At 38.7% G+C, this 26779-nt stretch overlaps 2 protein-coding genes across 6 annotated transcripts in view; one reads left to right on the top strand and one right to left on the bottom strand.

Moving 5' to 3' along the window:
- The window catches only part of LOC145998986 (mitochondrial thiamine pyrophosphate carrier-like), a 66003-nt gene extending 49648 nt beyond the window's left edge, over nucleotides 1-16355 (bottom strand). For all 4 annotated transcript variants that reach the window (XM_083135840.1, XM_083135839.1, XM_083135835.1 and 1 more), the window contains exon 1: nucleotides 16192-16355. The gene's annotated coding sequence lies outside the window, so the exon portion shown is untranslated. The remainder of the gene's footprint in view (nucleotides 1-16191) is intronic.
- LOC145998987 (hatching enzyme 1.2-like) overlaps nucleotides 2305-26779 on the top strand; it is a 46805-nt gene continuing 22330 nt past the window's right edge. For both annotated transcript variants that reach the window (XR_014443354.1, XM_083135841.1), the window contains exon 1: nucleotides 2305-2493. The gene's annotated coding sequence lies outside the window, so the exon portion shown is untranslated. The remainder of the gene's footprint in view (nucleotides 2494-26779) is intronic.

Below are 26779 nucleotides of genomic sequence, written 5' to 3'. Positions count from 1 at the left end.
TAAAAATGTGATATCCTCGTTGCAATAATCTTAGCAGTTATAGTTCAAGCATTCTAAATCATTTACAAGTTACGGTCAGTTTTGAACCAAATTTAAATTAAACTTTTAAGGAATTTCAATTAATAATAATAATAACAAAAACAAAATATTGACTCAGAAAAGCATACTCTCTGCTATGACTCGTTAAAATGCACATAGTGCTGATTGAGTCAGAGTCAACATACTCTAATTTATTTTCCTCGTTCATAATATAACTTCAATATTCACTTTTAATCCACGTTTTTAATTAATTAATATTTAAGGGTAAGCCTAATCACAATCTGAGCAAAATGCACAGGAACGTTAGATATATTAAAAAAAATGTTTAAAATTACTGTAGCTTACTGCATTATTTTAACCCTCATAAACAACGCTGTGATAATTTTCGTATCCAAGATCATGATTAAAAAAAAAATCCTACCTTTTACGTTCTAAAATCACTGTAAATGCAAAAAACCATCGAATCTAAATGCCTTTTCTTCTAAAAATTCAGGGAATGGTAAAATTTTTCCCAGGGTGGGAATTCTGTCGTGGCCAGGGTACAGGATTCGCGAACGAACCACAGCGCTACCAGGAGCGGATTGATAGGGAAACGTCCACGAACGTCCCTGGGCCGACCGCATTTTTGGCAAAATGTGGCTGCCTAAAACCCGACATCGAACCTTCCGCCACGCGGAATGCCGGACGCTCCTGATACCAAATCGCCAGCCCGACGCGGGTAACCGCGCCGGAGCTAGGGCGCAGGTTCCTCCGCATTTTTACATTTTGCTGATGACCGACGCTGACTTGAGGTCGATAAGTTTCATCTGATTCATCCTCGAGTTAGAACTCGACATCTATCATTGTTTACTGCAGTAGGTTTCCCCGCTGGTACTTAATACTTCATATAAATCCGCGCGCAACTTTCCAGATTCCGTGTTTCAAAATGCATACTTTTGATGGTAAAAGAAAACTAATAAAACCTTGATTCTGATAATTCTTAGGTGTGGTTTCACTTTTCATGCCCTAAAATTGAAATTTTCATAAGTGAAATCCTGCGTCTATCACCACGTAATCACCAATTTTCATCTCATTTCCGTAAAAATGGATGAAAGCCCTAAGCACCTCCATCCACGTCTCATGCTATTTTCTCATCGCATTTCCGAAAAAATGCATGAAAAGCCCCAGCAAATCCACCACGTCTCATACCCTTAGGTATGTGGGATCTTTTGGGAATGTAGCTCACTAATCATCATTCATCCTTGATGGTAAAGCACTCTCTGCTCGTGGTGAGCTTGATGGTAAGGCGCTAGAGGTACTAAATTTACACACTTGAATGGCAACACATGACACTTGAGTTTCACACCCCTAAAGATTGGATCAGCATGGGTAATGTAAGGATATACCTGTCTCTGTACTGCAACTGAAGATCTGCCGTGAGAGGTTATGCCTGTGACTGTACGCAGAGTCTGACTTGCAACTAGCGTTAACACGCTCTCCCTAGAACGTCCTCCTCTCTCTCTATCCAATCGTAACTTGCTCCTCAATAACTGAATTAGAACTGACCCCGAACTCTCTGCTCCCCAGACATTTATTCCAATTCAATTTAATAAACAAATGCACAGTCAGGCCTGTAGCCTCTTCCTGGATTTCGTCTGTTTACAGCTGATGACCAGGAAGAGCTTCAGTGCTGTCTGACACTGCATTCCTGTGATGTTTCTGAATATTTCCTGATTGGAAAACGATGGTTGAATGACTGGAAGTTGGGAGTTCGTTCTCCATAATAATTAAAAGATACTACGGATCGTTACGATATATATGCCACTTGGATAATAAACCTTTTCGAGCAAGGGCTCTCTCCAGGAAAGTATCAACTCGGGGCAAGCTCTGGCACCTACTAACCTGTTGGGTGAGATGAGTCAAGGCAAATGGATCAATGAACAAACCGACCTCTAATTACGCACTGGTAATGATCAGGCTGGAAAGTTCATGCGAACTAACCGATCACTGATAAAGTTCAATAATAACAAATAGATATGCAAATTGAGAGAGAGAGAGAGAGAACGTCAATTCTCAGCGCCAACCAATCAGATTGCTTGTAAGTGTTGCGGCAGTAACGACAACGCTGGCAATATCCGAAATGGCACAAAGGGATATTTATTTGCCGAGAAAGGGAAATTTGTTTTTTGCTAGCGCCGGTTTTCCTCCAGTCCTTTTTTTTTGCTGCCTCCAACCGCGAGCAACATGCAAAAGGCGTTGCTCCTCAGATTCATTGTCGATGCCGGTGAGGTACACAGGAGGAAGAACTGCAGGACAGTGAACCGCAGTTGGCCAAAGGTCCGAGGGGACAGCGGGGTGAGCGCACGCATCTCCTGTCACTGTACTCTTAGAACTGACGGATTGGGATTCCGAACTCTTCAGCAACCTCCCAAAAGGTGGGAAATCAACTGGAACATCAGTACACTGCAACGCCAGGTAAGAGTGAAATGAAGTCCTTCCATATTTGGGCATGGACAGTGGCGGATTAAAGACCATTTCTTGTGTGGGCGGACGACATTTTTTTTATTTTTAGGTGTCGCCTGGTAGGTTTGTTATCTTTAAACGTCAACGAGTGCAGCGATCAAAATTTCTTAAGACTATTTGTTCTTGCGTTAGCAATGCGTTACAATGATTAATTCAGAACTGGAGGATTTATTTGCTTTGTCGTGTCGTTTTAAACTTGAGCATCTATAGTTACGCTGGAAAAATATGCACTACGGAGAAGAGATTGAGATTTTGTTTTAAGGCCACTTTATGCACAGATAGGCCAATCGGAACTGGAGCGACAGTTTATAATAGGATCCGAACCATATATGTCTCCACCGGGTATCGAACCCGGAACCCCTTGATTACAAGGCGACCACGGCATTACGAAGAGACGTGATACTTGTGTAAACAAGTAGATGTTCTCAGTGGCGTGCCCAAGGGGCAAGGTGGGATCATAACCCCTCCCCTTTGGCCATGTATTCCTAAAAAATAACGTCAAATGCAGGAAAAGATTTAAAAAAGAAGTACACAGAACTCTCTCCTTTTGAAAATCCTGGGCACGCCACTATATGTCCTTATTTATATTTTTGTTATTTAGCATGGCTTACCTTCCACTTTGAGCCAATCGCGACGACGAGTGATAATATTAAAATGGATGATAGAGCATTCATCTCAGGCCGGGACTCGAACCGGGAACTTCGGTGGCGAGTCCAATAGTCGACCAGTTAACGCACTCGACCACAGAGGCGACAAATGCAGTTATTGTAAGACAAAGTAACGGTAAGTTAACTCTGTTTTAGACTGTTTGGGTGGAGGAGTGCTATCATTTAAGGACATGCGAGACAGTCTCCGCCCGGCTTTTCCTTCCGAGCCAGTGTTGCCAACTTAGCTCTCTTTGAGCCAGATCTGGCTCTTTCGTGCACTCGTTTGCCTGTGAACTGGGGAGCCCGCCCCCGTGCTTCATTATGATACCATCACTGGTTCCGCCCCACATAGACCAACTTTTGCCATGATTATACATTTTGCACGTGACGTGATATTGTTATATTGGCTGCGTCGCCCCATCCCCTCTTATATCCCCAGCTACTTTTTTCATGCGCCGTGTTGACGTGAAATTGGCATAATATTGTTATCAGGGAATCCTTTATTTTCGATTTCGTACGACCATGAGATGGGTGATGCCGCCGGATCTAGATGGTGAAAACTAAGAATAAATTGTCATCAATTTAGACTTAACGGTAATAGCAGCGCCCCACCCATTTGACAACTAAGATTACTCTAGGAAGCATTTCGTAAATCTAGCTCCTTGAAAGTTAGTTTTAACTCCATTCAAGGTGCAATTTAGCTCTTTTATGCGCACCAGGTTTGGCAACACTGCCAGGGGGTATGGAGAAATGCATTGGGCATATGGGAGTATTTTTTGATTTGTTATCTTGGGAATATCAAACTTCCGATGGAATAGAAAATTATATCAACGGGAAGAGGGTAGTTTGAAGAAGCGATTGCCCAGCAGAAAAGTCGAAACTCCCATTTGATTAGCCGTAACTTGATGTTGAAATTGATTCCCCATAAGGAATACATGGGATTCAGAAAATTCTTATTCGTCATATATTTTACAGGTCTTATCTAGCTTAATAATCAACTTTGAAAAACGCTTCGACCTGCCACATGTGGGGAAATTCATACTCTCTTGTACCCCCACGTTTTTCTTCAGTAGCATTGCCCTTTCCGACGATATTCAAATAAATGCACACATGGTGCGTAACTGTATCTCCTCGCCTTAATATTAGATGTCAAAGGTGATGATCGCCTTTTAGAGTTCACACGGGGAACGATCGTTATTGTTCAACATTAATACAAGATTTATCGTTACTGTCTGGGGGTGTTAACGAACGATTTATTGTCAGCTTTAGACTACTCAGGTGGCGCTGCTCCTTACTCCGCCCATGGGCATGGCACTCTGATTTGCACGATAACTGACTGATTGATTGATGTGGTATATTTTACTTCGCTTCTTTTTCACTTTTGGGTAATCGTAAAGATGAGGAAGAATGATGATATGATGAAGAGATACTCGCAAAGAACACCCATGCTCAAGCTGGGATTCGAACCTGGGACCCCTGACGTTGTAGCGCGCTGTGCTAACCAATCTGCCATGCAGGTTTGTTCATTTGCAGGAAGAGCCGGAACAAGTAGTATATCCATGATTTTCTTGTAAGAATAGGGGAGATAAGGTTTGTTCTTATTTTCTAACCAGTAAACCACACTCCACCACTTTCCCACTCATAAGAAATGTTTTTAAAATGAACATTGGGAAGAGACGGTGCCTCAATCGCCACTGACCTATATTCGTCGAAGTAGCCAAAATTTTGGCGCTTTTTCCGAAAATATTGCATTAGGGTTTCCATATCTTCCATTATGAAGATATAAATTAGGAATGGTATGGAGATGAGACTTGGTAATGTCTCGGTCTCGTCTCAAGTTGTTACTGTCTCGTTTTCGGTCTCGCCTCGATATATACACACCTGTCTCGTCACCTTTTCTGTTTTCCGTCTCGCTTCGACGCTCTGTGCCCTCGTGTAACTAAATTTTATCAAGGATGTATGTGCAACCATACACAACAACAGGCCCGTTGCTAGGCAGGGGCGGGGGGTTGGAGGCTGAGCCCCCTGGACATTAGGTAAAACTATTTTGTATAATTTGTCTGTTGTGAAGAGTGAAAATGTAGACAGCAGATATTATTTCGCTCACAACTTTGGTGAAGGATAAATTCACAGAACATGAACAAGCAGCTATTACATTCATTCATCTTATTTATACGAGGGTCACTATTTATATTTTGAGCCTAACAATGAAAAAACATGGATTTGGCATTGAAAACTGCTTTATTGTTTTTCGAAGTATTCTCCTTTATGGTCAATACACTTTTGCATTCGTTCGAACCATTTGTCAAAGCAGTTTTTCCAATCTTCTTGAGACACCTCCATAATATGGTTTTTGAACGCATCAACGGCGCCTTCCGCCGACGAAAATCGTTGTCCACGCAATTTATTCTTGACATTCGGGAACTATAAGAAGTCATTGGGTGCCAAATCAGGACTGTAGGGCGGATGACCCATCAATTCGATTTTTTGACTGTTCATAAAGTCGGTTGTTAGACGAGATGTGTGACAGCTGGCATTGTCTTGATGAAGAATGATCCGACGGCGTTTGTTTGTTTTCCGTATTTGACCGAAGACCTCTGGCAAACAAATTGTTGTGTACCATTCAGAGTTGACCGTTCTACGTTCCTCTAAAGGCACAGTTGCCACATGACTAGTTTTCCCGAAAAAAACAGGCGACCATTTGTTTCGATGTGCTTCGAGCGCGAACAACTTTTGTTGGATTGGGTTCATCTTGAAACACCCATACAGTCGACTGCTGTTTACGTTCCGGCTCATATGCATATATCCATAATTCGTCACCTGTTACAATCTTATATACGTCTTTTGAAGCACCACGATTGTATTTATTGAGCATTTGTTTGCACCAATTGACGCGAGCGTCTTTTTGAGTTTTTGTCAAATTGCGTGGGATCCAACGAGAACATACCTTTCTCACAGCTAAATTATCATGTAATATTTTATATATGCTGGTGGAACTAATGCCTATGGTTGCCTCAATCTCACAGTATGTCACATGACGATCTTGCAGTATTAGGTTTTGCACAGCATCAATGTTTTCTTGAACAACAACTGATTTTGGACGACCTTCGCGAATCTCGTCGGTGAGCGAATGGCGGCCACGATTAAATTCGTTATACCAGCGTTTCACAGTGGCAAAGGATGGGGCTTCATCGCCAAATGTGAAAGCAAGTTGATCGATGCACTCTTGTCTTGATAATCCACGTCGAAAATCGTAAAAAATCATCGCACGAAAATGTTCACGAGTTCATTCCATTTTATTGCTGTCGCGCAATCTCCAAGGCAACATAAACAACACAAATCAAGCTATTGACAAAACATTTGAAGTACGTTATGGTCAATAATGCCACACGATTCCGTGCAAACGTCAAATCGCGCCTAACTTCAATCAGTGTTGCCAAGGCTCAAAATATAAATAGTGACCCTCGTAAGAAGACAAGAAATCTAAGTAGCGGCAAGTATTTGGAAGACTCTTCTCTAGACTTTAGAAAGTTCTTTCACTGGGGAGCTTCTATATCTGTACCTTCGCTGCCTCCCGGTTAGACAGAAACTGTGACTTTGACGTCATCATCGATATTCCTTCCACATCTGCGTCAAAGGTCAACAGCTCCCAAGTTTTTGCAATGGAAGTTTCATATTGCTTCGGCCGGTGGTTGAATGTACTGTAGGAACTATGATTGAATATTGTGAATTTTCTTTTGTGTGATATAAATATCTGTATCATCAAAAGTAGTATGGAGTGTGTAGTAAGGCATGATTTCAGTAGCAGTCAATTAACACTTCAACCGATGTTTTAAAAGCCCCTCCCACACTCACACATAATTTACCTTAATTTAATACTGTTAAAGTTTTGAAAAAGGGACATTCTTTACAAAGCCCCCTGATGATGCGTGAGCCTCCCCTGGAGATCAATTAGCTACGGGCCTGCACAACAAGCTCTGGATTTTCCACTGTACAGTGACAGCGATTAGGGGCAATTGCACCCCCTTATTTTGGAGACCAATCGCCGCCATTGCCACATATGGATGCACTTTGTATGATGCTGATCACATCACCCCCACACCCCCTATACGCCTTCATGGCATGGTGCTAAGCACAGGGGAGCACTTCACCTTTTACTTTTTTACTTACTATAAATAAAATATATCTATAAATACTCAGATATATATCTGCTTGTAATGCTATTTTCCGTTCCAGGTTACGTGGTTCCGGTGAGAACCGTGTACCCGGATTTCGGGTTGTGGATGTTTAAATTTTAAGTAAAGAGTACAAACCCAATACCTGACCACTATATCAATAATTTCCACCGCTCTATCACTGTTGCAATGAAAATATTACATGCAGGAAATTCACAATTTCCGCCGATACAATATTTCAGTTTCAATACAAAACACCATAGAACAGAAATGCAGTATCAATGTCCCTCTATTCTCTGCCGCAACATTATTTTCAATGTTTCAGATCAGTATTTTATTTATGCATTCCATTTTTATTGTTTGTTTGTTTTTATCGCTCGCTTTCAATCTTAACTCATTTTACTAGCGACGTTACTTTGAAACTTCAATGCTGTTTCAGCATGCGATATCAATGGAACCTGGTTTTTGTATCCACTTCAATTGAGCCGTCATCAGCTTTTTTCATACTGGTCTCATCCAGTCAGCTCATGCACACTTTGATTTCATTTCTTGTCATTTAGTGTCCCTTTTCTGCCACTGGCTAATCGCGACAATGAGGATGAGTGATGATGAAGTTAATGAAGGGAGACTCACAAGAACACTCATGCCAAGACCGGAATTCGAACCCAGGTCAAGCGAATTAGCATCAGTGGATGCACTAACGCTGATGAACTAAAAATATTTTCAGTGAAGTAGGTAAGTAGGGGGAGGGAGGGAGGGGAGGGAGAAAGCAAGAAGAAATAGATTCTAGGAGTGAGAAATAAGTGGATAAAGAAAGGAAAAGAATAGAAATATATCTTGAAAGAAATTAATAAGAGCGTTTTCTGTTTTCCAGAGGGAATGGAGTGGGCTCAAGCAACCCACTTCATCAGTGACATATACCTGCTTTACCATAACAATTCTTCTTTATTGTATATATTTATTATATATAACAGAAATAAAACACCAATGACAACTACAAATATTATGGCAACTTTTATATATATGTGAAAAAGTTTGTTTACCAGCGGTAAACCAGATAACATGGGATAATACGTCCAGGGGTTTATCCAGAATTTTCTACCTGGTGAGGTGTAAGTTAGTGCTTAGAGGGGTGTAAGGGTGAATTTAGAGCCAAAATGACCATAAATTGGGCTTTTGTAAAAAAAAATAGGGGTGTGGATAAATCACCGAATACACCCCTGCACCACATAGGCATCCATGGAGACACAATATAACCAAATTACAATAAAATGAAATACCTTCTTCTTTGCGAAAAGAAATGTCCATGACATTACATTGCCAATTATGCACTTATGAGAAGTCAATAAAGATACATTCCCGCATCAAATACAACAAAAAAATCATAGCTGTAAGACCTATGCAGGGACCAAAAGTGAAATGAAACCCAATAAATCAAGATACAAAAACTAAAGCAATTTACGACCACTAATTTTTCAAATACTAATTTATACCCTCAATTCGTCCATTCTCGTAGTAGCATTTCATGTAAACATGATAGAAAAAAGAAAATAAAACAACCTGACCCAAAAAGATGCTAAGTTTGTTTACAGTACCAATTCTTGTATGTAGATAAATGTCTTCTGCAGTGGGCTCTATTACACATTTATATTATGTATTTCATATTTATATTATTTAGTGTCACATTTGACTAATTGTGATGAGGAGTGTGGTGATGGCTAGATGAAAATCCTGAATGGACCTCACAAAGATTGTCCATGTCCAGGCTGGAACCCATATACTGGAAGTTCAGTGGCAAAATTAAAAGTCAACCACTTAAAACACTCAATCACTGAGCTGGTTATTTATACTATGAATTTTCATTACAATTACCTCCACTACTCCACATATATTAGGGGCTACTCGTGAGTTTTGAATGGGTCATTCCATGAACAGTAGTCTCCATGTAAATAACAAAATGAATTAATCTGGAAATTATCATTGTTTTTAAATTCCATTAAGGGTAAATGTTTGTGAACAATAAAAAATATTAGCATCTATAGCCTGTATAGATGGGTCAATTTAGCCAAAAAAAAACCTAACCTAAAACAAATTCCAACAAAAGGTCTGTAAATGGTTTTTGTTCCTACTTGATGTACTAATCAACAGAAAAAAAAGTCTACCAAAATATGGCAACCGGAAGTAGGTTATTTACAAGATTGCCACCCGTAACCTTGAAAATCAGAGGAAGTCCTATAACTTGCTTATTTTTAAGCGTAGAACAATTATGTTTTCATCAATTTTACTGTTTTTATGGTCAGGGAATTCATTTCAACCAACAAATTTTGTCTATGGGATCAAAAAAATGGAATGAACAGTGAAAAATAAAGGTACAATACCTGTTTATAGGTCTAAGTAAGTACACAATATGAGGTTGTAAGTTTGTATTATCATCACACATTTTAACTATACTGCATTGCATACATATTTTTTCTGTAAAATATGTATTTTACAAAGTACACATTAAATTAGGTTATGAAAATGTGCAGCAATATGAAGATAAAAAAGTCTTCATCGTCCATTAGTCCTCATCACTGTCCTCTACTTCATCTGACACCTGGTTGTCACAATGCGTAACTTGGCACGATCCACATACGGAACTACATGGAAGGCCATTTGTTCTGCAACTGCAATGTATAATTTTCAGTAGATTGTCTGGTGCAACATTCATATCACACATTACTGGTACAAGTTCATCGCCAAAAAGTTGCCAACACAAATTCACAGGATTCATTTCGCTAGCTGTACTCATTCATGTCATAGTCTGATAGTACACTCTTAGACAATGGAATTTGTTGGAAGACTCAGTTGGAGAAAGACGTTCTGGATGAACAAACGATTTGGCTATGACGACTTGCTTCGTAAGTGTCTGGTAATGCAAGGCTGCCAAAGAACTTGTACTGTTGCTACCAAAAATAACAAGCATCACTTGACTACAATATCAGCAGGGTTCTGACCTGGTGAAGTGAATGCAATCGTACAGGGATGAAGGACTCGATCACCATTTAAAAGTTCTTCTAATACCGATTTTTTACCAACACCATAAATACACATGAAATCACATCCTGTGAATGCATGAATAAATAACAACTGTGTCCCAAACTCACTGCCAAGAAGAGACTTCCAGTTATTGATGTGATAGATACACTTTTGGAGTGTCTCTTGACTGATTATCCGATCGAAAATACAGTGGTTTGCCATTAGCTTCAGCGTAATATAGGAGAAGTAATGTACGATAATATACGATAGGTGATGATGAAGTATGGGCTTATTGCATGCCCAACATCATTGTTTGAGGACATGCACATTCTGAGAAAGGCAGATATACTACAATTAGCCCATGCCATTGATGGGGAGAAGGGAGAATTCCTTTCAGTGGGACGTAATAAACAACAACTAATCATCTTAATCAGTGAGGAAATGGTTATGAGAGGCTGTAAGGTTTTTCAAGCGGAAGGTGACGCTGATGTGGACATTACAAAGGCTGCAGTTAACAGTGCAAAGGAACATTCCATCACGCTCATTGGGAATGATACTGACCTCTTAACATCTGTCTAATAGATTGTTCTGCTAAGGAGACTAATAAAGTAAATGGATTGAGAGAATTCAGTTTTATTTTCCATGGAGCTTTCTTTACTTTCCTCAATAAAAATAAAAGCTAAACTGTGAGAAACTTGCCTCAGGGCATTTATAAATATGTATAAATTCAATGGAATTTGGATTCATAAAAGTTGTAATTTCCCACGTCTACGGAGAAAAATTCACGCAGAATTCCCAGTGAGTAGCCAACCTTCTTGCATATTTTTGAGCCAACAACCACTACGCAGATTGTATTTTATGTCTGTGCGTTGGGCGTATTGACTTCTTAATAAAATAACTTCATATGTTCTTCCATCACTTCTGTTCATTCTCCAGTTTCTTTTACAAAACAAGGATATGACTTCTTTCGTCATCCTCGCAGGAACACTCAATAACTACTCTTTTTGAGAAAGAAAGGACAACAATGCAATGGGCAGTCTATAGATGATTTTGGCGTGTCAGATACTGTCGTCTTAAAATATTATCCAATTGTATCTTGTGAAGCAGAGTGATTTTTTTTTTCCGAGTATAAAAATAGTCTTGCCTAAAGCAGGAGTTTCAAGGTTGAAAATTTGAGATATCATGTTGTAATCAAGTGCAATCATGATTTGGAAGGAATAATATTTCTTTCATTTATAAAACAGAGTGTAAAGAAAACGAGAAGAATTCAGAACTGCAACTTTTACATTTATTGCATGTTAAATCGAATGAACTGAAAAGAGAACAAACATCTCTCTACATGTAGGGTATTGCTGTAACAGAAAGAAACCATTTCAAAAAGGTGTTCTTTCTAAAGTGCATATTTATTTGCATATGTTGCACCGTTTGTGTGTATATTTTAGATATTTTAACTGCATAACTATCCAGGCCCTGTTAATCAATATATTATACAACTTTCAATTCTTACAATTGGTATCAGTTTTAGTATTGGCTCAGCCTCAATAGTTATCTTGCAGCTAGTGAAAGTTGGTGGTTGAAACTCTGTATGCCCATGATTGTTGTAGTGATTTTTGTATTAGGATTGGCATGTTTGTTTGATTTTGCACTTTACTTTCTCTTAACATTAATGATTCTGAATATTTAATGACTTTTGCATGTTTCATAGGAACATTAGAAGACTTGTAGAATACTGGAAATGATTGTTGACATACATTTTAATCTTCTATAAAGCACAGTCTAAAGCTTCTTAGGGACATTATTTTAATGCTAAACCAACAGAATAGCCCATCCCACGGTAACAGGCCTAAAAATAAAACCTCGAACCACATGCAGATGGCAGCAGCAGTCCATATCCAAGAAGACAATAAACAAAGTAATATGTTAATTTCACAGTTTCATAAGAGAAAGATGAAGTATTGCAGAAATGATTGTTACATTAAATTCGAACTTTGATGAAAGCAATTACCACTGTTTGAAGTTACGAAAAGTGCAATTTATCGGCAAAAAATAGCACGTTAAAAAGTACCTTATGCAAGCATACACGCTTTCCATCAAGAAGGCAGTTTTCTTTGATAGAAGAAAGAGAAAGTATTGTAGAATAGTGAAAATGATTATGAATGTAAATTTGAAGCTTTTTGAAGGTAATTAGCACTGTATGCAGTTCCGAAAAGTCCTGTCTATCAGCAAATATCCCTGCTTACCATTGACGAGGTATTCCACACACTACTGCTGACAAGAGGTTCAAAGGGATATCGTGCTTGAGATGTTGAAAGCATAGGAAAATGATTACCCAAGTTCCTTTTGTTTTATTGCGATTTCATCATGCTACAAATGCAATTTTTACATGGTTCAATTTCGATGCACGTCTGTTAACACATACTGCGCTTGTCGATGGAGAATATCTTCTCCATGAGAAGTGCGTAACGTAGTCTTCAAGTTTTTTTTTCAACATAAGTAACTGTGGTAACAGTTTCATACATCGGAGACACATTTCTTCAATTTTTCACAAGAAACTATTTACAGAAATGAGTTTCTCCAAGGTTTACAACGTTCGTTGAGGTATTTTCTTTCATCGTGGAATATATTTGACTGGGAAATCATGAATTTTTCAAGAGAAATATCTCACCGACGCACAATTGCCATTGCTTTCATTTGCTTGCCCTACGACAACCGGATGCTGCGTACGTTTGATGACGTAAGCCCCTGTCAGTGTTTCAACCCCCCCCCCCTTTCTTACTATGCTTGCCTTACGTAACCAAACCTAACCTAATCAGAAATGGTTCCTGGGGCTATCCATCAGCTACCCAGGCTATCCGTCAGCTACCTGTGCATAATGTACAATTTGTACAAGTGACGAACACGATAGTAGGTATTTTTCGGTGAAGGATGTTGGAAACACTGCATGCCCACTACGATAGTCAAGATTTGCCCACCATATTGTGTGTTATGGAAACGAAAGAAGTAGTTAAAGAAATTACTCTCTATGTGAAAAATTGTTTTTGTTTTTCGTGTAAAAAGCATAATGACACCTTGAACTATGTTCCGCAATACACAATTGGCAAGTACGAACCATGCGAAACACAAAATATAAGATTTTAATGTGTCTCCGATCTATGAAACTGGTACCATAACTTTTCCTAGAGTCCAAACAGTGCTCATTACTTTCAGGAAGGTTCAAATTTCGTGTGACAATGATTTCTAAAATTCTACATAATTAGTATTTGTGCTAGGAGAAATCATAAAACAATCAGAATCGTTACCAAAATGATTATAATGCTAAAAGCCCTAAACCTGGCCCACCTAACCTAACCATGAGAACATTTATAGACGTCATTTGAATATTAAAAGTCATCAATCTGACTTGTCTAACCGAACTACAAAATCTCTTTGCACCACACACATGACCTAGATGGCAGCAGCAGTCCGTAACCAAGACGACAGTAAATGAATTGTTGGTTGCGCAAGAGAATAATCATTTAGCTAGTAGGATACCGAATTGGGTAAATTTCTTATATCCGCAAGATGGATTTCTTCAAATTTACAGGAGAAATTACTTACCGAATGCAGTTTCTTCATAGTTGTGGAAGTTCGGGGAAGTGTTTTCTTGCATCGTTCATTGAATTTTGCTGGTAAATCATATATTTTTCAATATAAATGTGTGACCGATGCACAAAAGGTGTTGCATCCATTTCCTTCCAGCCGGATGTTGCCTGTGTGTGATGACGTAATCACGGTCAAAGCCAGTCAGTGTTTCCAAACACGTGTTTTTGTAACTGAACACGGTATGTTTCCGCAAATGGTTTGTGGGCTGTGTCAATGGTTCGTGGGGCTATGCAAGAATGGTGTGGGGCTACGTATTTTTTTTCGAAACCAATTTTTAACTATTTTAACCTAAACATGACCCAACCTAACCTTACCGGAAATGGTTCGTGGGGCTACGTAGGTATTTTGGTAAATATGCGATAACGCCCGGACACCTTTCACTCATTTATTTCCTTAATTTTACCAGTGGTACTTACCAATTTTGCCTTGCGGAACATTCTTTAAGGTGAAGTTATGCCTTTTTCCATAAAATACTGTCAACTTTTCATATTACTATTGATTATTTGTCTTACTTGTTCCGCTTCTGTAATAGACAATATGGCATGCACTCGTAATGGATCATCGTGCATCATGACGTGCCAGCTTGTGTTTTGTCGATTTTCAGTGCGCAAGCAGTGTTTCAAACCTTCATGACGGAAAATTACGTACTATTTCGATATATTTTTTTCATGTTTACCTCCACAAACCATGCACGTTAGCCCCAAAAATCATCCACGGGTAGCCCCACAAACCATTGACGTTAGCCCCAAAATCCATCCATGGGTAGCCCCACAAACCATTCACATTAGCCCCAAAAACCATCCACAGATAGCCCCACAAACCATTCACACAAGGTTAGGTTAGGTTCCATTAGCACTCATTTCACCCCTAAATTCATCGAAAAAAGAACGTGCGGCGAACATAGATAAAAATAGAAATTTTCGAAAAAAGAAGGCACGTTTGGAAACACTCCAGAGATCGCGCCGCGCGACTTTCAACGCTCTCGCCATCTGCACGCACACAATGGAAACAACGGCTTAATGTGGCAGGCAATGCCAATTTCTTACGTAAAAAGTGATTAATTTTTGTTCGGCAGCATTCAAATACGAAGTTTTTACTTTCCGTGAAAGAAAATACCTCCACGAACGTCCAGAATGCTAAAGAAACTCATTTCAGTGAGTACTTTCTTCTGTAAATTTGAAGAAATCCATCTGGGCGATATCGCATATTTACCGGTATTTTTAGGTGCAGTGGGGTGAAAACACTGCATGCCGAGAACGGTAGTGAAACTGTGACCGCCATTTTGCGTGTTACCGAAGGCAAAAAGCAACAAAGAAAACTTACTCGACATGTCGCAAATAGAGCTTATTTCCGTGAAATAAGCGAAATGCCACCTTCAACGATGTTTCTCAATGCTAATACGTAAGTACGAATATTCAAATTAAATGAACCCGCAAATTTCAGCCGTCTTGCGGATATAAGAAATTTACCCAGAATTGAAAAACCTTTATCAAGCAAACACGCATTAAGTACGCCTAATCACTAAAATTCCAAAGTATGTATTAGCAGACATGAATAGATATCGAACCATGTAAAAAATGCATGTGTACCATGATGAAATGGGAATTAAACAATCGGAACTTAAGTGTAATATAAGGAAGGGACAAATTATAATATAAGGAAGGGAAAATCGTTCTTCTAAAAACATGCAGTAAGTAATCACTATGAAGATTAAGTGTTTGTACACACAGAGCGCACCGATGCCCTGAAGCGTTTTCCTGGATGTCGATGTCGTTAAGTTATAGAACGTCAATATTTATGTGAAGTTGGTACCTCTGGTGTCCACTCTCACTCCCCACTTCCTGACGTTATGATTGCACAGTCTCTAATCAGACTTTCTATATCCTTTGCTTCAGCTGCGTTCAGGTCGCTTACTTCTCGTTTCAATTCGGTGCTAACTTCACGGACGTCTCTTATTTGAAACTTTAACTTAATTATTCGTAATCTTGGCTCAGTATCATATCCACCTTGTACTTTTCTGGGTATTATTGGAACACCATCACCATTCCCCCCTCATTAAACGTAACAAAAGGAAAAATGCAACTATGAATTTGAAATTATTGCATTATTTAAATTTCTGAAAATGAAAATTCTTATAATTTATAATAACGAATGTAAAAATGTCTCACCTCAGACTCATCTGCAACAAAATAGTTTGGCCGTCAAGTAACTGTTATTTCATGCGAATCTCATGATTACAAAAAACTTACAAAATAAAATACTTTCAGAAGAAAATTGCATATATGGCATCACAGGGTATTACAAACACTTATAAGCATTAAGCCATTAAGCAGACGGCGCATGTGCTGCGCTTTTGTCTTTCACTTGTATGCAGTGATGGTAAATCATGTACTAAGAAATGCCCACCCTTTCCGCGAGAATTATCATTTCTTTACAGAAACTTAGAATGCTTCGAATAAATGCTTATGCTTTTATATTTCATGTTTTTACGTTTACAGGGCACTTGGTGTAGAGCTGGTGTAAAAGCTAAATCCAATAAAGAATGAATGAAGAATGTATTTACTATCAAATCACGGCAGATTGAAAATATGAAATACATTTGCAGATCCAGGAAAGTCTATAGATGGTGTTAAAGGCGGAGCTACTGCGGAGAATGCGCACTCGTCTGGTCCCCCTCGAACATCCGGTTAGGCTTAAGGTGCTATGGACGTTAATATGAAAGAGCTAGGTGGAGATTCTTTTACAAGGAAATAGGCAGTAGTCCTAATACGCCCATACGCCCGGCGTTCCCTGATTTAAAATTTTAAAAATGCATAAATGCTGTAAATATAAAGTAAAACGTGACTAATTATATACATGTTTGAGCATAATGGCATTATAAAAGCTATTTTTCGCGATCCGTCTACAACGCTCCACTAACAGCTCTCCTTGTAGCATTTCTCTAATGTCTTTGCTTGCCGGACGCCGGCTAGGTTTGGCGTACAGGACCATACCTGCCTGTAGGCAGAGAGAAGGAGGGAAAGCTTGTGGCTTGGATCTCTACAGCACGGGCGAAATGCTCTCGCCATACGCGGGCGTACGGAGACCTGATTGGTTCTAGGGGCCATGTGACCTTTCCTGCCTTCCGATTCTAGGCGCTGAACTTCCGATGTAGACGACAGAAGTAGAATTCCCGGTTTTTCGCGCTCGTGCCTCTGCTCATGCTGTGTGATGCTACAATAAGCAATATTGACTGACGTATCTTTCTTTAATGACCACTGCATCGTGTAATTTATCGCAAGAACAGTGAAGTGCATTAAAAACTAAAAGAACAAAAAAAGTTTTTGTGAAACAAGTTCATAAAGTCCTCGTGGTAGAAGTTCAGCCTGTGGCTGCTGTACCACCTAACCCACAAAACTATTTATTTAAAAAAAATATTTTTTCGTTAGTATCTAACTGCCTAATATTGTGCCAGTGGAAATGTTTAGTATTCGTTTCAAAACTCTTAACATTGTATGATCTCTTGACAAAATTATTTTAAAATGTTTATCAGCATTCTCAAGATACAATAAACAGTGGTCTGAAACTCTGAATTACTACTAATAGGCACTGTTACGTCAATAGAGTGTACGATTGTTGGATCATCCTCCCCCCCCCCTTCGTGTCAGTGTGTTTTGGACAGCGCGAGAGGTTTCCGGTTCGAATCCCGAGCCTACGAATGTTTGTTCTTTGTGAGTGTCTCTTCATCAACTTCATCAATATCATCACTCATACTCATATTTGCGATTAGCCAAAAGTGATAGAAAGCGAAGTAAAATAAACCAAATCATTCAATAGTTGTATCATCCACAACAATGAAGTCTACTGTTGTTCTAAAGGCGCTTGTGATTGAGGTAGGTGTTTTAATTACTTGCGTCATGCCGAAAGGTTTCCTTGATTATAAAATACTGTTTTGCTACACATGTGTTACGTGTGGAGCAAAATACTCCGAATGGTGTGCGGTGTTTCTGACTTGAGCAATCTAATTAAAAATGGTATAGAACAACAGTGCTCCAAGCATTTATTGCACACTGAGGCATCTTATTTTCTACATAAAACAAGCATGGATCATGTTTTATCGGAACCCGGCTGACTTAATGTAATAAACACAATGAGATTGTGATTTTAAATAGACAATACATAGGTCGGCTAATTCCATAAGTAAACTCTTAAGCAAAAAAAAAAAAAAAAGGCCTACCCTTCCTTCTAACTTGGCGTTCCCATCCGAAATGCTCATGCTACGCCACTGGAAATAGGGTGTCAACTATGTAGGATATGGTTTCACAGTTCGATCGGGAACAAATTTATTGAGTCAAGTATCACTTCGTAGGTTTCCGAAAGACGTAGAGAGACGAAACCTGTTGATACAAGCAGAACGAAGAAAGGATTGGTACTCGAAAAGGATTTGTACGACTTGCATTTTGTTAAGCATGTTGATCGTTTATCTGCGTATTGTGTTGTGGTGAAAAGTACGCCTCTTAGTGAGGTTTCAAACCGAAGCGACACGCGACAGCAGTGGTTCGTACCGAAGTGACAAGCGACACAGGCCATTTAGTCTATAAATAAGCATTTACCGCTCATGGGAAATCAAGTCTCAGGCGGCACAATACACGCCACGTGCATTTTCTCGTGATGAATTGGTTCGAAAGGAAGCTTTCAGACTGCAGCGATACGTGTTTCTTGGAAACCAACATTCAAAAATAAAAAAAACACCTTCCGAATTAAAGCGACACGACAAACTGGAGGTGTCGCTTGTCGCTCGGACTGGACTGTTTTATGAATACCGTGCATTGTGTTGCCCCGGCCTGTTATTTGCGCAAGCGTGGCTGGTGAATGGTTTGCTTTAGATCGAATGCTTCTGTGCGAAATCCCGATATCGCTTGTTGCTTCAGTCTGAAAACTCCCTTGTTGTTTGAAGTATATTCGTGCAAGTGAAAGTGGCATGCCATATCATAGAATTATCTTTCCCTCAATTTTCCATTTACAAAATAATTGAATATATATAAGCTTTTGTACGTTTTCAGTTCGTCGTGCGTGTACATGAAATACGTAGTGGTAGTATGCTATACAACTGGCGGCCACAAAGACACGTCATGTTTTAATAATCTGCTCTGCAGTTGATCATCCGACGGATTCTAGACGTCAACTCCTTCATAGTAGAACTTTAACAAATACCTTTCTTGACTATCGTCGCACAACTGATGAAAACAAGAGCTCATTTCTTACTTCGTATGCCGGTGAATCTGCACTGGTAACAACGGGGACTGGCCTAAACCGGAAGTTCCGGGGGGACCGGGCAAGACCTCACCAATGTTTATGTTTACATTTTTAACACGGTCTATACCGGAACAGGAGAAATCTCGTCCCAATCCCGACTTGGGGAAATAATTTCACCACTTATCTGGATTCTGAACAGTCGGTAAAATGCAAATGAGTGTGTTTAAAAGTGGTTAATTCTTGATGTTTTATGCAATCAGTACCTGAAAGGAAGCGCATCAAATACGATTAGCAACATATGCGTGTGATAAGTGCATACATTATCTGAAGGAAAAGGTTAAGAATCGGAGACGTCACCGTGACTTTGTTGACATGGTATTGGTTCCACACCATGTTATAACATAGAATGTTATTCAACAGTAAAAAGAAGCTATGCATAGGATTGCATACATCCATGTAGAAAACGTCATTTTTTGGGCTCGTAGCATCGAACCAAGGCCTTGATAAACAAAGCGTTAAAGAAAACTAGGAAATTGTCCCCGATGGCGCAGTGTTAGCGTCGTCACCTTGTAATCAACTATCCGAATAGTTTCCGCAAATTAACATATAAAAAATAATTTAATCCAGTACCAGCCATTATAATGTCATATGATAATGTTTAGAAAATATTTTGTTTTAAAATACTGTTTAGAAAATATATTTACAAATTAAATGGTACGAAATAACAATGATTATTAAAACGAAGAACTTGTCTGAATGTGTGTTAACAAAACAAAAAAAAGGACATTTAAATCGGGACGTCTGGCAACCTTGCAATGGTTATAAAACTAAAATGATCAAATATTGAAGACTTCAGACTTCTGAGCCTGCCTTTCTACACAAATAATCCATTCATTTATGCAAGGACAAAAACGAAATTCTTGCAAAATCTGAAAAATCGTCGATGTTATTTTCGTTGTACAGTCATAGTTCGAGGGGGCATGGCCTCCTTGATTCCCTCCTTGGGTACGGGCTTGATATTCTTCTTGCCTATAAATGGTGTTGAATTCTTGTTGGATTTCTTGATGTGTAAAAATCTAGCGTACTGGAAACGGCAGAGAAAAGTTACGAAATTAAATTTAGAGGTCTGCCGGGGGGAAGGGAGTCAAAACTGGTATCGCGCCACTGGTTTTGCTAGTGTGTATTAACGTTATTCGTATATTAGCTAATATTGTTCGACCTGTAATCAAGATGTCTCGGGTCGTGATAGTGGCGCCACATTTCAATTTCAGAGATCAAGTAAGAATAACACTATTTGTGCTATTTTTATTCTTTGGCAGCCTGGAAAACGATAACATTGAAGGATTCTATTTTATGTTGCTGGAACTTCTTTGGGGTTAGTTAGGATATAACGATTTATTCAATTTATATATCATCCCTTTGGGGGGGGGGCACGTGCCCCTGTGCTCCCTCCCTAAATCCGCCAACTGAGAGCCTAAAACATTACCGAATTTTCCATGAGTTCAAAGTTTCAAAAATGAGATTTTTGTATGCACAATTTGCGTAAAATTTCTTTCTTTCAATTTTTCTTGAACGAGGCGTTTAAAAGTTAGTAACAAACTAGAATATCTGCGTAATGCAGAATATTAAAGGCATGAAATGTGAGAGAATAAAGAAAAACAGTGGTGCCAAATACTAACTCATCTGGTGAGGTTATCGAGTAGAAGTCTCCCTGTAGGATATCATACCAATAGGCTAATAATAAAATCATAGTTCATTATTAATAGCTCATAATAATACTTGTTATTTTATTTTTATCATTATTATTAATTATACACGTATTCGATTTCATATCAACAGCCTGCTTTCCTAAATGTTTTCTGGCGAAGCCCGTGCTGCAATCGAATAGACATAATCACACACTCACACACACACTCTTGATCACAAAGGAGCACAGTAATATGTAGTTTTGCACTATTATATCAGGTACGAATCACGTTAGAGTTGTAACGTACCACATGTTCAAATACTCAAAACGTTGGTGAATCTAGCGGGGTCTGGATAGCCGTGCGTTGTAAGGCACCAGACCCTAGAAAAGATTCTCAGTTGTCTGAGGCATTCTGGGCAGAGCAGTATGAGGGCGTGAGTTCAAACCCCGCACCTGATACATGGATCAAAATGCCTCCGACAAGTGAGAATCTTTTTCAAGGTTAGCAAGTACTGTACCTTGGTTGTTAAAATGGGGACATACGCGTACCTTTCGATTCCCTTGAGAGGAAATAAATGCCGGTTAGGGTAAAACAGAAAAGAGTCATACCTGAGTTGGCTGTACTCACTGCCCTCATAGCCGGACACCGGACACAACAGCATTAGGGCGTGGGTTCAAACCCCACACCTAATACAAGAATAAAAATCCCTCAGTCTGCTGAGAACCCTCTTCAAGGATAACGAACATCTTGAACAGTCAAAACGGGGACATTGTTTTCGTGTTCTTTGAAAGTTAGCAAATGTTCCTTATCGTAAAACAGAAAAAAGAACATTCCAGAGCTGACCTTACTACTAATTCTTGTTATTTTAATTCCGTACAGAACATAAACAGGAACGTTATTTATAGTACCATAGAATTACCAATCGGTTACATACTTAAAATAAATCTATATATTAATAATTTAAACCCATTACTTTACATTGTGATATTGACTGACAACTACGACGCCAGGGGTAACGGATTCGAATCCCGGATTCGAAATGGGTTTCCTTTCATCATTTTCATCAGATCATCACTCATCCTCATCTTCGCGATGAGCCAAAAGTGGCAGAAATGCGACAGAGGTGACATTTCCTTCCTCAAGTACGTGTATTTTATAGAAAGGGCCTGGAATAAGATTTTGAGGGAGGGCCAAAAGTTTGTGGATCCGACACTGGTATGTTCACATAACTTTAAAGTGTTTGTTATTTTTGGATAGAACGGTGGATGAAGATGTCAAAATCTGCACCGTTCCGTGTATGTAACATCTTATATTTCTACAAGAAGACAGCATTTAGAACTTTCTAGGCAATCCTTATGTAGAAATCCAACAATTGTTAATTTAATAATATTTTCACATTAAAAAAAATGGTGTAGAAAAGAAAATGGTCAAGACATGTACTGCAAAATTCAAGAACAATTTATATACAAAAAAATTATAAACCGGTATAGGGAACTGATTTCAATGTTTTACAGTTATTTTTAGGTCTTCTAGTACTACTTACTCGTAATAATAATAAAACACAATAGGAATACATATTCATGCGTCTTGCTTCAAATACTCTTATATTCCTCTTTTAAAATAAGGACCAAGCATCACATCCATATAATACTACAGACAAAATTACTGTTTTGTATATTTTAACTTTTAGTTTCTTAGATATTATACAAGAAGATAAACGTTTATGAATATAAAAGTAACATTAATCTTACTAACAAAAATACACTAACGGACAAAAAGCAGAAGTTTCTAAGAGGCCTCTATCTCTTTCTCAAACACACACACACATATACACATACACACATACACACATACATACATACATACAAGTCTTTTGGATGTTTGTGACACTTTTATCGTAGTAAGTGAATTCTAAACCAAACCTTCTTTCTTTCTTTTATGAGTCATTGTTAGTTAAAACAAGGACTGCAAAGGTAAAGCTGCTTCACAAAAACTGGTAACGCTGATGCCTTGCAATTAAGATGTCCGAGAGTCGATTTCCAGGAAAGGTACATGTCACTGTGGAATGAGTCACACTTTAAACTGTAGGCTATGTGCCTAGTATCGTAGTATACTTGGACGAAAAGTGAATCTAAAACATACTTTGCAAAACTTCTTCACAAAAAATAATAATTATTATAATAAAAACTTGCGATATAGCAGTGCGTGGTTGCATTTAATGTGTAGAACATGCTGAACATTGTATTTCCAGAATTACATACGATATGTTTATTTTGGGCTTATGCATATTTTGAGCGACCCTCCCAAATAATTCTGGATCCGCTTTTGCACTTTTATATCAGGTTCGAATCACATTAACGCTGTAACGTACCACAAAGAACACAAACTCGAACATATTATATTAAGTTTAATTTGTAATGTAACCCGTTACGCAGCAAAGAAGGAAAGTTCATACCACCATTTCCATGCTCAAATACTGAAATAGCTTATGAAACGAGTGGAGGCTGGATAGCCGTGCTTCGTAAGGCACCAGCCTCCACAAAAGCTTCTCAGTTGTCTGAGTCATTCTGGTCACAGCAGTATGAGGGCGTGGGTTCGAACCCCACACCTGATACAAGGATTAAAATGCCTCCGACAAGTGAGAAACTTTTTCAAGGAGAGCAAGTAGCTTGGACACACCTTTCGATGACTGTGAGAGTAAACAAATGTTTGTTAAGTTACAGTAGCAGAAAAAGGCATACCTATGTTGACTGTACTAATATTGTTATCTGTAAATTCTGCCCAGAACGCAAGGAGAAATGCTATTTCTTAGCTTCATAGAATTATCAATACATATTCAATTATATGAATATGAACATACACGGCTCTTTACTTGGCGCAGTCGTAGCGTCATCGCCTTGTAATCAAGGAGTCCGGGGTTCGATATCCGATGGAGGTACATAGTGGTTCGGATCCCACTTTAAACTGTAGGTCCAGTCCCGATTAGCCTTACTGTGCATAAAGTGGACTTAAAGCACCAAATCAACCAACTAAGCAACGGTTATCTACTTATAAATAATGCTGTTATTAATCTAATTTGTTAAAAAGGAATTAAAACAATACATTGAAAACAGCAAATTCTCCCGTGCGAATGCCTCGGAAACCCCGGACGGATTAACATAACATAACATAACCCTTGGCTCTACGGCCCTGGAAGGACCTTGGCCTATCTCCCGACTGCCAGTCTCCCTCCCACAATTCTACCTATTTACATGTGTGGAGATCTGGAACCGGTAATAGAGTGACGTGACGTCAGCACGTACCAAACCGGGTTACGCTACTCACTCGTAGCTCCCCAATTTCCTCACGATGGTGGGTTGCCACCGGTCCTATACACAGGCCGAAAACCAAGATACTGAAGGCCAGTCAGACTCGAAACCATGTCGTCCCGCAGTCGGAGTCCGGATTGGTAAACACAAAACTTTTGGCAAAGACACTGTAATTAGTACTGAATGCATTTATAACACAGGCCCAATTTGAACTATGAAAGAAAAGAATCATTGAGAAGCAACGACTTAGATATATGTATAAAATGCATCATAAATATGAACAAGAAAATACACCGCTTTAGTAATAATGTATTATTGGAACGCATTACACCTAGTGCACATGGGGGGGTAAAGGGGGGGGGGGCAGTTGCAGATTTTTCAACGGAGGGTCGAGCAAGATATTTTTCCATGGGGTATATTACCCCGATAATAGTGTTGCCCCCTCAATAAACAACACTTGAATTTGAAATTATCGCATTAATGAAAATTACTATAACGGAAATCAAATTATACGTGTGAAATATATACTTTTAGCTTGACATTCGATTTCTAAGGGGAAGGTGTAACTACGGGGGAAGGAGGTGCAGTGGCGCAACCACAGGGGGGGGGGCAATGCCCAACCTTGGACGGGAATCAATTCTAGGGGGGCAAGCGGGCAAACATTGAGGTAAAAGAAAGCAAGACTGGTAGAATATAAAAGTAGCAGGTCAAAAGGATACTGAACATGGAATAAGTTTTCACGTCTTTCTTGCATTACGTCTTCGGCCAAGAGCACCTGCAGGGTGGCACAAAGTGAAATTGCCCCCCTGAATATCAAATTTTATACAAATGAAATACATTTCGTAAAATTTTCTTGCTCGCTTCGCTCGCATCCCCTGCTTTTTTACGATCTTGTCAAGTTCAGAGCTGTAGCTAGAGGGTCAAACAAAGAGAGTGCCATGTGACCCATGACATTTTTGGGCCATATTAAATCAATATTGTTTTCGGTTCGCAAAACTTTAGATCTAAAAATTTTCTTGCTCGCTTCGCTCCCAATTTTGTTGTTTTCTATAATGCATTGTAAATTACCAGAGAGAGAAGTTATAACCATTAAGTACTTCAGACTCTTGTTGCTAAACAGTTTGTCTTAAATGCATGAACACAATTGTTTGGAGGAAAAGGAGCGCGGCACATTTAATTTATTTATTCGTTATGGTGCCTCTATGTTGCTGCATTACATATATATATATATATATATATATATATATATATATATATATATATATATATAGGTATATACATATATATATATATATATATATGTATATATGTATATATATATAGGTATATACATACACACACACACACACCCATCAATGCAATGAAACTAAAACAGCGAGATAAAATGAAGTTTTTCTTCCCCGATTGAACTTTCATCAAGGGTTTTACCCACCCCCTAATCAGAGGGTCTGCGCACGCCTATGCAGTAGTGCACAAATTAAATCTACTGCAGAAACCGCACAATTTACAAAAAAGGTCTAAATGTGGGAAATTTCAAGTATACAATTGGATCTATCCGGAAGTATGTTATTAAGATTTCGATAACATTTCCACAATAAAGAACAGTAGAAAACAAATTACATTTCACCAGTATTTCGAGTTTGTACCAATTCTACGTATACTTTGGTCAATACTGATATCACACCAGATGACAATATTTTATCCTCTTGTAATGAAGCCTAATGGTAATGTTCTTTATCTTTCGCTTACTTTCTACGTATTCAAAAATTACTTCCCAGTAGATACTAGTCGAGAAAATTTACCTATAATATATTCGCAATGTATTAACTTGAAAGTGAACCTTGTCCTACTAAATGTTAGCATTTAAATGTTGAATTGTTAAACTTTTTTCAGAAATGAAAATACAGTATTAATCCCCTACCTGATAGCAAGCTATTCTAACGGCTACTTCAGCTTGAAATAGTTCGCTCAATTACCGCAAGATGGCACTAGCTCTTCTATATTTAACAAAACGCCACCTAATGTATCCACAAGCACCTTGACATAACATTTCACAGTGGTGAAACTTGGACAGAGATTGTCTTGATATTTGGTGGCGGCAGAGCGTTGGTATGAAACGCTGAAGACCTAGGTGCGCACTCCGATTGAGCCACAATCTTTCACCAATTCTTCGATAAGTTAATGTGTAATCTTCGTGTGTGCTAAATATATATTAATTGAATTAAGTACAATGATCTCCTAACCAGCCTAATACTCTACATCATAACTTCAAATTTATGCAGTGCAGTACAGCTTTTCTAGAAGCTAATTCAATTCATAGCCCACTACGATCCTTCCATAGCGAGCTATGTTCAATTTCATATAGTTCCTTCAATTTCAGAAAGATGTCACTAGTTTTTCTATAGTTAAAGGTAGCCACGTAACATATTTTGGCATAATATACTCAAAATGAACATACACTGTTAAATAATTATAATAGCTCATGCAGTCTTATCTTTACTTTGGCTCAATCAACTTTTGCTCTT

The sequence above is a fragment of the Lepisma saccharinum genome, chromosome 14 (genome assembly GCF_977018435.1).
Source record: "Lepisma saccharinum chromosome 14, izLepSacc3.1, whole genome shotgun sequence".
In the NCBI taxonomy this organism is placed as follows: Eukaryota; Metazoa; Arthropoda; class Insecta; order Zygentoma; family Lepismatidae; genus Lepisma; species Lepisma saccharinum.
The sequence above is the reverse complement of the archived record's forward strand: the minus strand, read 5'-3'. Positions and strand labels throughout refer to the sequence as shown.